General features: G+C 37.5%; 1 long non-coding RNA gene across 2 annotated transcripts in view; it reads right to left on the bottom strand.

The window, feature by feature from the left end:
• Window positions 1–1,755: 1,755 nt before the first annotated feature.
• The window catches only part of LOC123385481, a 242,849-nt gene continuing 229,586 nt past the window's right edge, over window positions 1,756–15,018 (bottom strand). For both annotated transcript variants that reach the window (XR_006598090.1, XR_006598078.1), the window contains one exon: window positions 1,756–2,233. This is a non-coding gene — a long non-coding RNA (uncharacterized LOC123385481). The remainder of the gene's footprint in view (window positions 2,234–15,018) is intronic.

Raw genomic sequence — 15,018 nt, 5'->3', positions numbered from 1 at the left:
ACCACCTGAGGACTTCTGAGACTGAATCAGGAAGAAATAGAAAATGTGAACAGTGACTACTAATAAAGTTGAACTCATAATAAAAACAACAACAACAACAACAACAACAACTCCAGACAAAATAAAGTCCATGACCAGATGGCTTCACAGGTAAATTCTACAAAACATTTAAAGAAGAATTAATACCTATAGTTTTCAGACCGTTGTGAAAAATGGGAAAGGAACAAATGCTCCCAAATTCATTTTATGAGGCTAGCGTTACTCTGATACCAAAACTGGACAAAGATACTACAAAAAAAAATCACACATCAATATCTCTGATGAGCATAAATACAAAAATCCTCTACAAAATATTAGCAAATGGAATTCAAAAATACATTAAAAGGATCATTCACAATGACCAACTGGGATTTATATCAAGGATACAAGGACGGTTCACCATCTGCATTTAGTCAGTGTGATACACCACATTAACAAAATGAAGAATAAGAAAAAAAAAACACAATAATCTCAATAGATGCAGAAAAAGCATTTAAGAAAATGTAACAGTCATTCATGGTAAATACATTCAACAAAGTGGGCAACGAATGAGCATGCCTCAACATAATAAAGGCCATATATGAAAAACCCATAGCTAATTTCATAGTCAATGGTAAAAGGCTTAAAACTCTCCTCGAACATCAGGAATAAGACAAGAATATCCCCTATAACCACCTGTATTCAACAAAGTGCTGAAAAACCTAGCCATAGCAGTCAGACATGGAAAAGAAATAAAAGAAATCCAAATTGGTGAAGAACTAAAACTGTCACTATTGGCAGATGACCAGATACTGTATATGGAAAATCCTACAAAGGCTCCACCAAAAACTATTATAAGTAATAAATGAATTCAGAACATGTGAAGGATACAAAGTGAGCACACAGAAATCTGTTTCATTTCTACACACTAATAACAAAGTAGCAGAAAAAGGAAAGTATGAAAACATTCTCAGTTATGATTGCATCAAAAAGATTAAATACCTAAGAATAAATTTCACCAAGGATCTACACTCTAAAAACTATAAAAATGTTTTCACTGATGAAAGAAATTAAAGATGACACAAATAAATGGAAGCTACATCATGCTCATATACTGGAAGAATATTATTAAACTGTCCATGCTACTGAAAGGAATCGGGAAATTTAATTCAATCCCTATCAAAATACCAGAAGTATTTTTCCCAGTAGTAAGACAAGTAATTCTAAAATTTGTATGAAATCACAAGATTCTAAATAACCAGAGCAATTTTGAGAAAGAAGAACAAAGCTTTGGGTATCACAATCCTAGATTTGAAACTATTCTCCAAAGCTATATTGCAGGGAATAACCAAAATAAGTTAAGGGAATTAAGAGATAAAGACTTCAGATTATAAAACAAGTCACAGGATGTAAAGTACAGCATAGGGAACGTGGTCAAATAGATTGTAATAACTCTGTATAGTGACAGATGGTAATTACACTTACCATGATGAAGCGTTTCATAATGTAATTGCCATATCACTATGTTTTGCTTCTGAAAGTATTATTATATCTAAACTATACTTCAATTAAAAATTTAAAAATATTAAAATTAAAGAAAATAAACAGTAAGCATTCAGAAACAATTTTTATACAATTGCATTGTAAAGATTAGGTATATATTATGTGTATATACACACACACCAATATATACATACTCTCACACATATATAAATATATATACTAATATTTTGACATATTTATAAGGGCCACCCATAACTATTTATTAAGTATAATAAAATAAAGAATATTTAGCCAATCAAGTGTCTACCACTGGTTGCCACATTTACCTGGGGGGAAAACAAAAACAAAACAAACAAAAAACCAACCCTGTACTTATTTAAGCACATTGTATAGCACAAACACTTTGACTTCAAGCTTCACATTTGTTTTAGATAAGTATATTCACTGATCAACTCCCATAACAGGTAAGCTATGGGATGATTCATATAATCAATTAATTACTCCAAATGAGGACATTGTCTTCAAATAAGGTACACTTACCCAAAGGAGGAAAATCCAAAGGAAGTTTGTGATTTAGAGGAAGATTTTTCTGGCACTCTTTCAATTAGCTTCTTTGACCATAAATGAGAAAACTAGAAGAACTCCTCGTGGTTTATCTGGTTTCACTCTTATTACACAGTGCAGCAGTGGGGATGTTCAAGTGGAGCACCTCCTAAAATGTGAAACACCAGAAATGAGTATGGCGCTAGGCTACACAGAAGGACTCTACAGTCACATAAATTGTGACACACCACATGCTGTGTCCACCTAATGGAAACCCACTGTAGAGATAAACTTCTCCATGATATAGCTGCCTCAGCATCCGTTTTGTGTGGCCAGGTAGCCTGCAGGGGCCTTGAACTGATACTAGCTCCTTCCAAGAGGTGATAGCACAAGCAAATGTGAGCTCCTTGCATGGCTTCCTAGCAGCCCTTGTGAGCAAGTCTCCCCAGGACTTTTCTCTTGTGTGCCCCTTAGAGAAGACCCCTGTGGAGCTTACCAAAACATTTTTTATTTTTTTGGTTTGAACTAACCAATCCAGTCTTAGTCTGGAATCCCAAATACTACGCTCATGGACCCTAATAAAGATGGTACCTTAGGTTTCGTCTCTCTGCACTCCGCCTTGACCTCCCCATGTGGTGGCCTCTTAAGGCCTGCAGTACATTTCCTCTAATACCTCAGTGCAGTCTACTTCTCTACTGCAATTTCCATTGTGGTCTTTTGCTGAACCATCTGACACCCCAGGTCTCTGCTTAGCAAATGTTAACAAAGTCACAACACTCATAAGCTATCTTAAACATTCGGATGTCTTGCAATAAAAAAAAATGTTTAATTTCAATTTTATTTAAATGTGTTTAGTGTGTAATTTTATTTAATGATGGAGTGAATTCTACACTAACTTATTAGGTAGTTTCAAGAAGCATCGGCCAGGTATATTCACATTCACTATTATCCACAACATTCTCTATTGTAAACATATGCAGAAAAACAAGGGGAATTCTCAAAAGCCTCAGAGTCAGGTTGCAAAGATGAATGTGTTGCTATTTGTGATTTATAGTCATCCAAACGACCTTTGTAATATGAGTAAACAAAGCTATGGTGACCTGACCTTCCAATCTTTCCAGAGAGGCATGATTATCCCTCCTCTCTGATGTCACAATGGAAGCCCAGATGGCCAGCAGTGGGAGGAGAATGTCACATGGAGTCTCCTCTAAATAGAGTTGATTGGATGAATCAATCACAATCAATATTAATTATTAATTAGTACAGGAAGCTCTACTCCAAGACACCTCTGAAAGTACTAGCTGGATGGAAAAAAAAAAATTAAGCTTATTTATTTATTTTTAGAGAGAGTGTGTGTGCAAGCAGGGGGATGCAGAGAGTGAGGGAGAGAGAGAATTCCTCGCAGGCTCCATGTTACCAGCACAGAGCCTGCTGTGGGGCTCGAATCCTTGAACTATCAGATCATGACCTGAGAGCCAAAATCAAGAGATGGATGCTTAGGAGAGGAGCCATCCAGGCACCTCTGAACAATTTTTTACTCATAGGTCACAGTGCTTTGTGCTGTGACTCACTCCTTTGTCCAAAACTGACTGAGCCAAGCACTAGAAGTTGACTTGAAAGCATACGCCTTATTATATGTTGTTATGTTTACAAAGGTCACTTTATGAACCATCTAGTCTTTTAAATTGGAGTCTCTCTGTGTGTCATTCAATGAATCGAGAACTGTCACCTATATTTTAATTGGTTGATGTAACTTCTGAAAGAGTTCTATCACTATAGCATTAGTACTCATTAATAGGTTTGAACTAAGATTCAATGCCCATTGTCCAAGATTGGTCAGTGTCAGAGACCAAGGCATGGTTGGTTCAACATTCAAGCCAAAGGTCCTCTGATCTTTTTCTATCTTCCTTTCTTACTCTCTCTACAGTCAAGATAAACTCAAGAATCACTCTTCCCCTAACTTTCATGATTCTTCTATCTGGGGTTGTTGCTTCATCAGAGAAGTTTTATGCAGTACTACAGATGCCCTTGTATCCTTTTAATTTTTGCAGTCTGTCAGAAATAATCATTCAGATTTATATAAAAATCAATGTGATGTCCAGTGAACTTGGCCTAATATACATGAGCAGGGAACAGTTATTATGGGAATTTATTGATCTCGTGTTATTTTTGTTGTGTTATAAAGCATATTCATTTATTCAATGTAGACAACTTCTCTTTCCTTCTAAAAATTGCCCTTATGAAAATATTAACTGATACAGAATCACAGGAAAAAAAAGATGATCATGATACTTAGAAGAGTTTTCTTCCTTGCTCACAATGAAAAATGGCAACTCATCTAAGAAAAAACAAGCTTTCTACAAGTTTAAGTTCCTAGTCAACCCTTGAGATACTATTGTAATCCCAGTAAAATGAATTTGCTTATTATGCCTCTTTTCAAGAAGATCCTCCCTTTTCTTCCTCCGCAATGTAATTGTTTTGCTCATCACTGTTTGTATTTATGCATTAAGAGAGATTTTTCATACATTCTTGGAGAAGAACCCACTGGTCTTGGCTTTTCTGGTTGTAGCTTCCCAACTTTTCTCATGAATAAATGGTTTTTAGTACTTTGCAGGGAAAGGTTGGCCTTATCCCCTATCACCAATGCTGTCTCCCATTGAGCATTTTGGTTCTTTCAACTTTTGCCATTCAAAAACACCCAGTGTTATTGATCCAGCCAATGAATTTCAAAGAGATTCTATAACTCTTGATATTCCAGTCCTTCTAACTGTGGAGAAAAAAAAAAAAAAAACAAAAAAAAAAACAAACAACAACAACAACAACAAAAAAAAACTAAGGGTAGTATGAGAAAACACTGTGGAAAGTACTCAAAGGTCTGAAAAATATATGCTCTTAGACAAAGAAAGAGATACAAGGCTTATTCCTAGGAATGAGTACCAGAGCTCACCCTCTAAGGGATAGCTGGATAACCGGGAATAAAACAGAAGAAGAATAGAAGAAATATTCTTGTGCTCCAGCAAAAGGGATGATTTTGGAAGAAGGCAAGAAAGAGTAAAGTTTTGCTAGTTTTACTTTAGCCCCAAAATATGTTAACACACAGCGGAGAAGCATACAATGCTAACCAGTGTGATTGTATCCTACAGCTGCCCCATCTGCCCAAGGAAATGAGCCACTTGTGGGAATGCTCATATCTGAAATATGTATTTATGTCTTCCAACAACCGTTTCTTCTCATTTCACTTTTTTATAAAAAAAATGTTTATTTATTTATTTTGAGAGAGACAGAGCACAAGCAGGGGAGGGGTAGAGATAAAAGGGAGAAAGAGAATCCTAAGCAGGCTCCGTGCTGCCAGCACAGAGCCCAACACGGGGCTTGAACTCACAAACTGCGAGATCATGACCTGAGCTGAAATCAAGAGCTTAACGGACTAAGTCACCCAGGCGACCCTCATTTCACTTTTTTTTTTCTAGCCTGCCCCAGCTTTTGCTCAACAGATAGGATTCACCGTTTCATTTTCAGTTCTATGCATGTCATCTGCGACCAGAGCCACCTGAATGTACCACACAGACCAGACCCAAGGAAATGCTGTCTTTCCATGTCCAGTCTGCTCTGACTGGTGGCTAACATGGGCTCCAGTTTCTCACTTAAGATATTATGGATATTTTTCCCCTTGGGTTTTGCCTATTTTAAAAGTTAATCCCAGATGATCCACAGTTACCTTTATTTTTTCCCCCCTGCTCTCCATCTATGTCCTTCTTCTGTTTGTCTGTTAGCTGACTTTAATTACTACCAAACACCTCATTTTTCAGTCTGGCTTTACTTTCATTAGGTGTCATTGACCCAGGGCCAAGCAATTGTGCCAGATCCTTGGTAAACATTTTTTTTCTGTAAATTCTGGCTTTTTTTTTTGCCTTTGGAAGTTTGTTTTGTATTATTTATTAGATTTTATTTGTTTAAGAGCAGTTGTAGGTTTTCAGAAAAATTGCAGACTACACAGAATCCCCATACATTCCTTTCTCCAACCATCCCTCAAATACAGTTTTACCAATTAACATCTTTCATTAGTGCAGAAGGTACATATTTTATAATGAATGCACTCATGTTGATACATGATGAACTAAAATCTATCATTTACATTGTTACATGTTTTGTATTGTTCAGTTCTACGAGTATTGACAAGTCTGGAATGATATGTACCCACCATTACAGTATCAGAGAGAATAGTCTTGCTGCCTTAAAAGTGATGTATGTTCCAACTCTTCATCCCTACTCCCTCTCTCTGAACCCCTAGCAAACACTGATGTTTTATTATCTCTGTGGTTTTGACTTTTCTAGAACATCCTGTTGTTGGAAACATACAGTAGGGGTCTTTTACAAACCAACTTCTTTCACTTAGCAATATGGATTTAAGTTTCTTCCATGTATTTTGTAATTTGGTAGCTCCTTTAATTTTTTTTTAAGTTGAATTATTTTGAGACAGAGAGAGAAGGAGAAAGTGAGTGGGGTAGGGGCTGAGAGAGAGGGGAGAGAGGATCCCAAGCAGGCTCTGCACTGTCAGCACAGAGCCTGATTTGGGGCTTGAGCTCACCAACTGTGAGACCGTGACTTAAGCCAAAACCAAGAGTCAGACCTTAACTCACTGAGCCACCCAGGCACCCCTAGCTCCTTTCTTTAATCCCTACCATCTTGTATCTTTTCTCTGCTCCATTTTTTTTTTCAATTTCATTTGGCCATTCTCACCTCTTAGATCCCCTAATGTGTGATCCCTTAGACCTCTCCTCCTAATATTTCTGTCACTGTATTCATGTTTTTGGTCTTTTCCTATGGATTCTACAAGAATGTCATGGCCTCTAGTTTGTTTTTTTCAATTTACCAATAATTTCCTCCATTGCAGATTTTCATCAGCAGTAATGCTTTTCATTTCCATGAATTATTTCAGGATTCCAATGATTCCTATCTATTGGAATAACTTTATATTACAAGTAACTGTCACCTCTCCTCCTGACTGCTTGAATGCATTCCTAGACTCCCTACCCCATAATCTCCCACCTTCTGCAACCCAGTCTCCAGAGTTTCTAGAATGATATTCTAAAAACACATGTGCTCATGTCATTTTCTTACTTATAGTTCTATAGTTGCTTCCACTAGTCTTAAGGTAAAATTTAAATTCCTCAGTATGGCTTCCTAGACTGGAGATAACCTAGCCCTTGCTTCCCTGTCCAGCCTAATCTTTTACAGGTTTGCTTTCACACTCTCCTGGCCCCTTGGTTCTTTGATCATATATTTTTTTTTTCTTCTTTTTAAAGCTTCCCATTTGATTTTTCTTCTGTGTGCTTCATATTTTCCCCGGGTCTTGGCCTGGCTAATTTCTGTCTTGCTTTAAATGTCACTTGCTCAGGGAAGCCTTCCTTGATTGCACAGATTTGATGAGTGGCCCCCTGTTATCTGTGTGACATGTGGTACAGTTTATCTCTGTAGCACTGTGGACACTCATAATTAATTTTAAGTAAGTGGGCTTAGGCGGGTGGCTACCATCTGAATGCAAACTTCGTTAAGGTCAAGAAGGGTATCTTCTTTGTTCATAATGGGGTACTCAGAGCGTAGCTTGGGGCAGCTAAGCAATAAATACTTGCAGAAGGAATGATTTTCCTCACCTCTGCATGGGGCTATTGTGGTTTCACAGATGCAATATCTCAAAAATCTTATTAAAAATACAAATTAAACATTTGAAAATGTCATTTTCTTCTTTGCACTACTCTATTTCAGAGGATATATTTGCTCTGCTTTCTTTGGAACATATTGTATTATCCTTTTCAAGATATGCTATTTTTTTCTATTTACTGTGTAAGTATTAATCTCATTGATAAAGATGAATATGTTGAAACAGAAATAAACTTTCTTTGGGATTGGTGAGGATATCTATCTCAAATTACAGTAAATCTATTATTTCCTCTGGCTTTCATGGGGATTGGAAACATTTACTATGCAAATCCAGAGATATGGCGGCCCAGGAAGAGTGAGAAAATGAGAGTGGGAATGAAAAAGTGTGGCTTTGCAATGAACACTTTCTGTTTCATGTTTCCCAAAACCATCAGGAGTCCTGTTTAGGGCCTGCCAGGGCTGCTCTTGTCAGAAGCCAGTCCCTACAGGGTCCCTTTAATGGAGCATGAGGCTTTCTGCTCATTGTGGCTTTAAGCAAACAGAACATTTGCTATAGGCATCTATTGGCTTGAAATAGGTCTCCTGATTGTCCTGCAGCACAGGTGGCCTTACCTCTGACCTCACAGGTCAAAGATGTGAATGGGATTGTACCACTGCTTACTGTAGTTATTCCTATGCACATTATTCTTAAGCAGACAAGAGGCAATTGCCTTTTCTTTCATCTCCCCTCATGTTCTCTAGCCTTAGCTGAAATACCTCATCGTTTCCAACATGGAACCCATGTTTCTTTTATTATGCTTGTTTCTTCGGGATTCAGATGTTTTCACGGAAGTTTTAGAGACAAATAAAACTTCTCCAGCTTCTCCAGCTGTCACACACATTGGAAATATGACTTACTTGTGGGATCCTAGGAAGTGATGACAGGCAGAAGTCATTGCCATTGTGCGGGCATTAGCAATGAAGGTCTAAGGGCAAGCTCACGGACAGTGGTGGTTCGTCAGCTTAGATTTGGAGGCGATTGATCTTCTACTTTAGGAGGTCAGTGGTCTCCCCTATCTTGATTTCACTTCCCTTTCTCCCCAGACAGGTGCTGTGGTGTTTTCTGTCTGGGGCATCTTCATTCTGCCATGAACTTGGCTGGATAACTGGCACTCTTCATCCTCTGTCAATACAAGTTAATGAGTTTCATATTTGACTGCAGCCTGTTAGAAATGGAGCAGGGGTGGGGACTTCTTCCCAGTGACAGGAAGAAGCACGCACCTTGAGCACCAGAGAAATATTTGTACACTAGTAATTTCCTTCTACAGGTTTAATGCACTTTGTAGGTTATGTTCTCACGTTGTGATGGAAGCACCATTTGATGAATGGACTTAAGTTTTATGGACTCGTTCAACAACAACAACAAAAAACACAACATACAATGTGATTATGCACTCAATACTTCAAATGGGGGAAATTTATAACAGAAGATCTTGCTCCTTCCTTCACTTTAAAGGTGTAGGTTCAGAAAGAGAAGTTTGCATTAGACACCTCTATTTCTCTCCCAACAAAATGAGTTTAATGCTTCTGTCTTTAAGGGCATTAGATCTAATACTTTAATTTGATTTAATTTAAGCAGCTTTACAGTCTTATATAAGCCAAACCAATTTGCTTTTGGATTCATCAACCCTTCTAATGAAATTCATAATTGTCTGTGAGAAAATGGAATGTTGCCTATTTCAGAAAAGCCAAAGGAAATATTAATTTTCTTTTGAGCAAATAATGCTTTTCCAAAATCAGTCTGTAAGTAAGTCTAGACTTGACTGAAAAAATTCCACCTTTCATTTTTTTTAAACTGTTTTTTTTCCCGATGGTAAAAGTTCACTAGATTTTGGTTAAATAACTTTATCTTTGAGAATAAATTCTGTGAAATGGTTTTCTGGAAAAAGAAGCACTGAATATGACATTAATTATTGCATTTGTTCACTTTTTTAAAGGAAAAAAAGAAACAACTATTAAGTAATACTTAATTTAAAAAAAAATTAATTTTGAGACAGAGAGAGAGAGAAAGAGCATGAGAGAAACAGTCCAGGGGAGGGGCCGAGAAAGAGACACAGAATCTGAAACAGGCTCCAGGCTCCAAGCTGTCAGCACAGAGCCCGACACAGGGCTTGAACTAGGTAACGGTGAGATCCTAACCTGAGCCAAAGTCAAGCGTTTAACCAATGGAGCCACCCAGGCGCCCCTATTAAGTAATACTTAAGGTAAGTATTTTAATAGCTCCACTGATTATTTAACACTTGACAATGAACTTATGAAATGTTAAAAGAATGGATATCCTATTTTTGTATTCTCTAGTGAAGCTTAAGAGTTGAGGAATTCATGGATTGTCTTTTTTCTCTTTTCATTTTGCTTTGCCTTTATGTCATTGACACTTGGACCATTTAAGGCCATAGAAGGGGGACTTCTTTTCTGGTCAAAACGACTGTGAAGTTTTCTTTATCCCTGAGTATATGGATTTGGAGAATTCTTGCTAGGAAAACATAGTCCAGCAAAACTTACACCACTGCCTTCCCCACCTAGGAATCATTTATTTGTTCCTGGGTGTCAAGCATTAGTCTAGATATTTACCATTTATCAACTGATACAATACTCATAACAACCTGTGAGCTGGATACTATTTTTATCTTCATATAAAAGATGAGGGAGCTGAAGAACAGAGAGGTTAAGTGGCTTACTCAGACTCACATACCTACTAAGTTGCAGAACAGAAATTAAAATCCAGACAGTAGGGCTTTTAGAATATAACAAAGCATGGAACATTCCATAGTGTTTATATAATATCATGAGGGTTCTTTTTTTTCCCCACATTTTATACTTTAAAACATCTTTTCCTTTCTTTCTTCCTTTCTTTCTTCCTTCCTTCCTTCCTTCCTTCCTTCTCTTTCCTTCCTTCCTTCCTTCCTTCTCTTTCCTTCCTTCCTTCCTTCCTTCCTTCCTTCCTTCCTCCCTCCCTCCCTCCGTCCCTCCCTTCCTTTTCTTTCTTTCTTTCTTTCTTTCTTTCTTTCTTTCTTTCTTTCTTTCTGTCTGTCTGTCTGTCTGTCTGTCTTTTTTTTCCAGAGAATATAGTAGAGAATCCCCCTTCAGTGATGCAAATGAGAAATTAAACAGATCAAACAGATCAAGTGGTGTTATCCCTGTCAGTCATCTTGGGTCAATCATATGGGGACAAACTAAGTCTCATCCAAGGTAAGTGATCACTGAGACAGTGGGCTTTTGAAATCTTTATTTGATCTTTTAAAACAGAGAAGCCCAAAGAGAAAACCTAACCATGTGTTAGGGACTGAATGTTTGCATCCCCCCAAATTCCTATGTTGAAATCCAAATGCCCAATATGATGGTGTTGAGAAGAGAGGCCTCCCAAAGTAGGCGACTAGGTGAGATGAGGTGATGAGAATGAGGTCCTCAAGCTGGGATTGGTAGCCTTGCAAGAGTAAGATGTGAGATTAGACTCTCCCTCCCTCTGCCATGTGAGGTCACGGTGAGAAGGAGGTCATCTGCAAGCCAGAAAAAGAGCCCATGCTATGCTACCACCCTCATCTCAGACTTCTCCCCTCCAGAACTGTGAGAAATAAATGGCTACTGAGTAAGCTACACAGTCTATAATATTTTGTTGTTGGAACCAAATCTGGCTAAAATACGACCAGATGGTTGAGAAATCCATGTGAGTAGTACCTAGATTCGTACTTAATATTCTCCTAACTATAAAAGAATATTGATGAGAAAGAAAAAAAAGACTGATTGATGTCTGTTCTCTAGAATTCTTTCACCCCATGATTTATAAGATGGAACTTCTTCTTTGTGGAGAAGTTTTCATGACTATTTTCCTGATCTTTGGTCCAAAGCTCTCCTGATACACCATAATATCATCAAGGCAGAAATTTTATTCTCACCGTAATTCCTTTTCTTTCCCAAATAAGGCAAAGAAATTCTCAACTCTACCCCATGAAGAACCCGCCTCAGGATTTTCCTCCAGCCTAGGAATCCCTTGTCTCATGGCTCTTTTCTTGGTATGGAAGAAAGAGTGTCTAAGTGACATTGAACCCAGGTCACATACATAGTTGGCCCAAACTTTACTCTTAATCAATTGTCTTAGCCATTTTATGGTTTTTATCTAATTGTTTATTCGTGGGCTGAGGTAATACCTCGCAGCCAAGCAAATTTTTATGGCTGTGTATGTAATTTCTGAACAAATAGGGTGTATAATGGAAGTGAAAGTGCTGACATTGTGCTTTCTGTAATGGCCTGAGTAGACTCAGGATTACAAAGTACACTTTTATTGCAATCCTTCCACCGGGCCATTTATATGAAGCATGGATTGAAATATAATTTAGAACTGTGATGTGGTACTTGAACCCAGTAGCTAGAATATGAAAACCATCAAACAAATAAACAGACAAATGTAAATGATCCAGAAACAGAAAACAGCGGGCTCACCAAGGCCTCTAATAATTTAAACATGGCCATCTGAGTCTTGTAGAGTGAGTATCTAAATCAGGCTTTTTGAATAAAGAAAAATATTTACCCTTAGTTCAAATCTAAATCACCTTTGACTTAAAATAGTAAGATAGTTGAAACTAAGGTGCTTTTTCCCTAAATCAAAGAAAAAAAAAACCTCATTTATTTTTTTCATTTTTAAATAAAGGTGTGGGGGGGGATACTTCTCAGGAATCTAAATTTAGGAAATAATATTATCAATCTTATCCATCCTTTCTAAAGATTAATCTGAATATTTCCCCCCACAAACTAGAAAGTAAAATAAGCAAGAGAAAAGGGAAATGAAGGCCATTTCTCGTTTTCATAGTATTTACTAAATATCATTAAAGTAGGTGGGTGGTAAGGAGGGTTAATTCTGAAATATCATGGTGATAAATTCAGCAAACATCACCATGGGAGATTGTTCCAGTGGGAAAAGGAGGAGGTGAGTTAATAATTGAATGTATTTCTCTTCTCTAAAAGCTGTTTTGTCATTGTCTTTTTCTTCTTTTCTTTGTTGATCCCACCCCCTACCCTGACTTCATTGGTAACAAAAGTGAGACTTAGGTGGGGAGCTACAGAAATGTTTACTTACTGAACCAGAGAAAATGGAATAGTGCAAGAAAGAGGACAATGAGCTGCCTTGGGGAAATGTCATTTTCAAAGAAGTTGATGTACTCATTCAGTATTTGGGGGACACTGGATCGTGCCAGAATTTTGGAATTGTGTTCTAAGTAGCACATATTTTGGGCTGTTTTTCTTTCTTGTTGAGTTCTTTTTAGGCTTCAAGTTTCTTCTTTCCTGTCCTATAAGCTCTCCAGTGCCTTTTGTTTTTCTGCTTTTGGGTTATTTGAAATCTCTCACTCTATAGGTCTATACATCTCCCTGTTGTATCCTTCATGATTTTCCTTCGCTACTCGACCAGAGAAATACTGGTGTGTGTGCATGTATGTATGTGCATATATACATATACATATATATACATATGTATATACATATATATACACGTATACATATATATACATATGTATATACATATATATACATATGTATACATATACATATATATGTATATATGTACATACACATGTACAATGTATGTAAGCAATGTGTGTATGTGTATATATGTGTGATTACATATGTAAGCAATGTATGTGTGTGTGTGTATATATATATATATATATATATATACATATGTGTGTGTGTATATATATATATATATACACACACACATATGTGTGTGTGTGTGTGTGTGTGTGTGTGTATACACACACACGTACACATTGCTTACCCAGGTGCTTCGCTATGTGGCAAAATATTTCAGACAAGAACACTGCACATTCCAGGTCGATTCTACATTCCTCACCAGCTAGCTCACCAACTTGCTTGAGCAAGCTACTAAACCTTGATAAACTTTTGGGTACTCTGCAAAAATCTGGTAAAACCTACTTGATGATACGAGATGCCATACTTAAAGCCCCCAGGAAGAATACGTTGCACATTTGCAGATACTTGATAAATATGGTATCTATGGGACTCAATGATTTGAATGTCACAGAATCATAAATGCTAAAGTAGGAAAGTAATTAGATAATTGAGTATATCCTCCTTATTTACAGATGACAAAGCTGAGGTTCAGAGAAGTCAAGTGTCTTACTAAAGGTCATCAAATAATTGGAACTGGGGTTAGAATCTAGGGCTTAGGCATGATTTAATGAAATCTGTTCACGTTATTTCATATACCCCAAAGCCTTGCACCATTCTGAATTTTGCTGGCTTCTTACTGTGCCCATCCACGCACACCCTAGTTTAAGACAAATCTCCCTTTTCCTCTCTCACGTGTATCTCTTTTGTGTGGGGGGGAAAGAAAATTGTCTTATTATCTCATAATTGTGGCCTATGAAAGTAACTGGCCTGTTGCTGACTGAATACCTTCTTCTTTCTCGGCCATTCCTACTGATAGGTACTTCCTTAGCCTCTGCGTTAGATCTGCCAGATTTGATTCTCTTTCTGTGATGCTAATTTCCCCTCAGACAACCAGTTCCTAATTCTGCCTCCTCTGATATCTTCGAACACTGGATTCAGTTGAAATGACCTTCCTTCTCCAGAATGTTCAATTTTCAAAATGTGTCCTAGTCAAGGATGTAAAACGCACCCTGCATTTCGTGGCAATGTTACAATTTACTTCCACAGCAGCTCAGAATGATTGAACAACACGTTACAAATGCCCTTTTCCCTCACAGGAAGATACCGTGAGGATTCCACCTTTTCGTACCCCACTGAAAAACAGGGGGAAAAAGGTCCACCTTCTCCAAAAAAGAAGAAAACACTTGGGCTGAACACAGCTAACGTTCCTCGGTTTCTGGATTTCTGGTTCTCCTGAATCATTGTTCTATTTTCTTCACAAGCATTGGGCTAAATGTCCATATTGCTTGATAAAATCCCATATGATAATATACAATTACATAAATTTTTATAAAACATTTGAAAAGCTATAAAATTACCTATTTCTGTTTTTAATCACAAAGAAATAAAACTTAAGGCATAGAGGTGAAGCTCTACCTAATTGCTTCCACTTTTCTTTCTCCGAAAGCAACTGTTAACATGAAGGCAGCCTTGCCATTCTTTTTTATTTTTTTTTATTTTTTTAATTTTTTGAGACACAGAGAGACAGAGCATGAGCAGGGGAGGGGCAGAGAGAGAGGGAGACACAGAATCTGAAGCAGGCCCCAGGCTCAGAGCTGTCAGCACAGAGCCCGACACGGGGCCCGAACCCAT

Source organism: Felis catus, chromosome A1 (genome assembly GCF_018350175.1).
Source record: "Felis catus isolate Fca126 chromosome A1, F.catus_Fca126_mat1.0, whole genome shotgun sequence".
In the NCBI taxonomy this organism is placed as follows: domain Eukaryota; kingdom Metazoa; phylum Chordata; class Mammalia; order Carnivora; family Felidae; genus Felis; species Felis catus.
The sequence above is the reverse complement of the archived record's forward strand: the minus strand, read 5'-3'. Positions and strand labels throughout refer to the sequence as shown.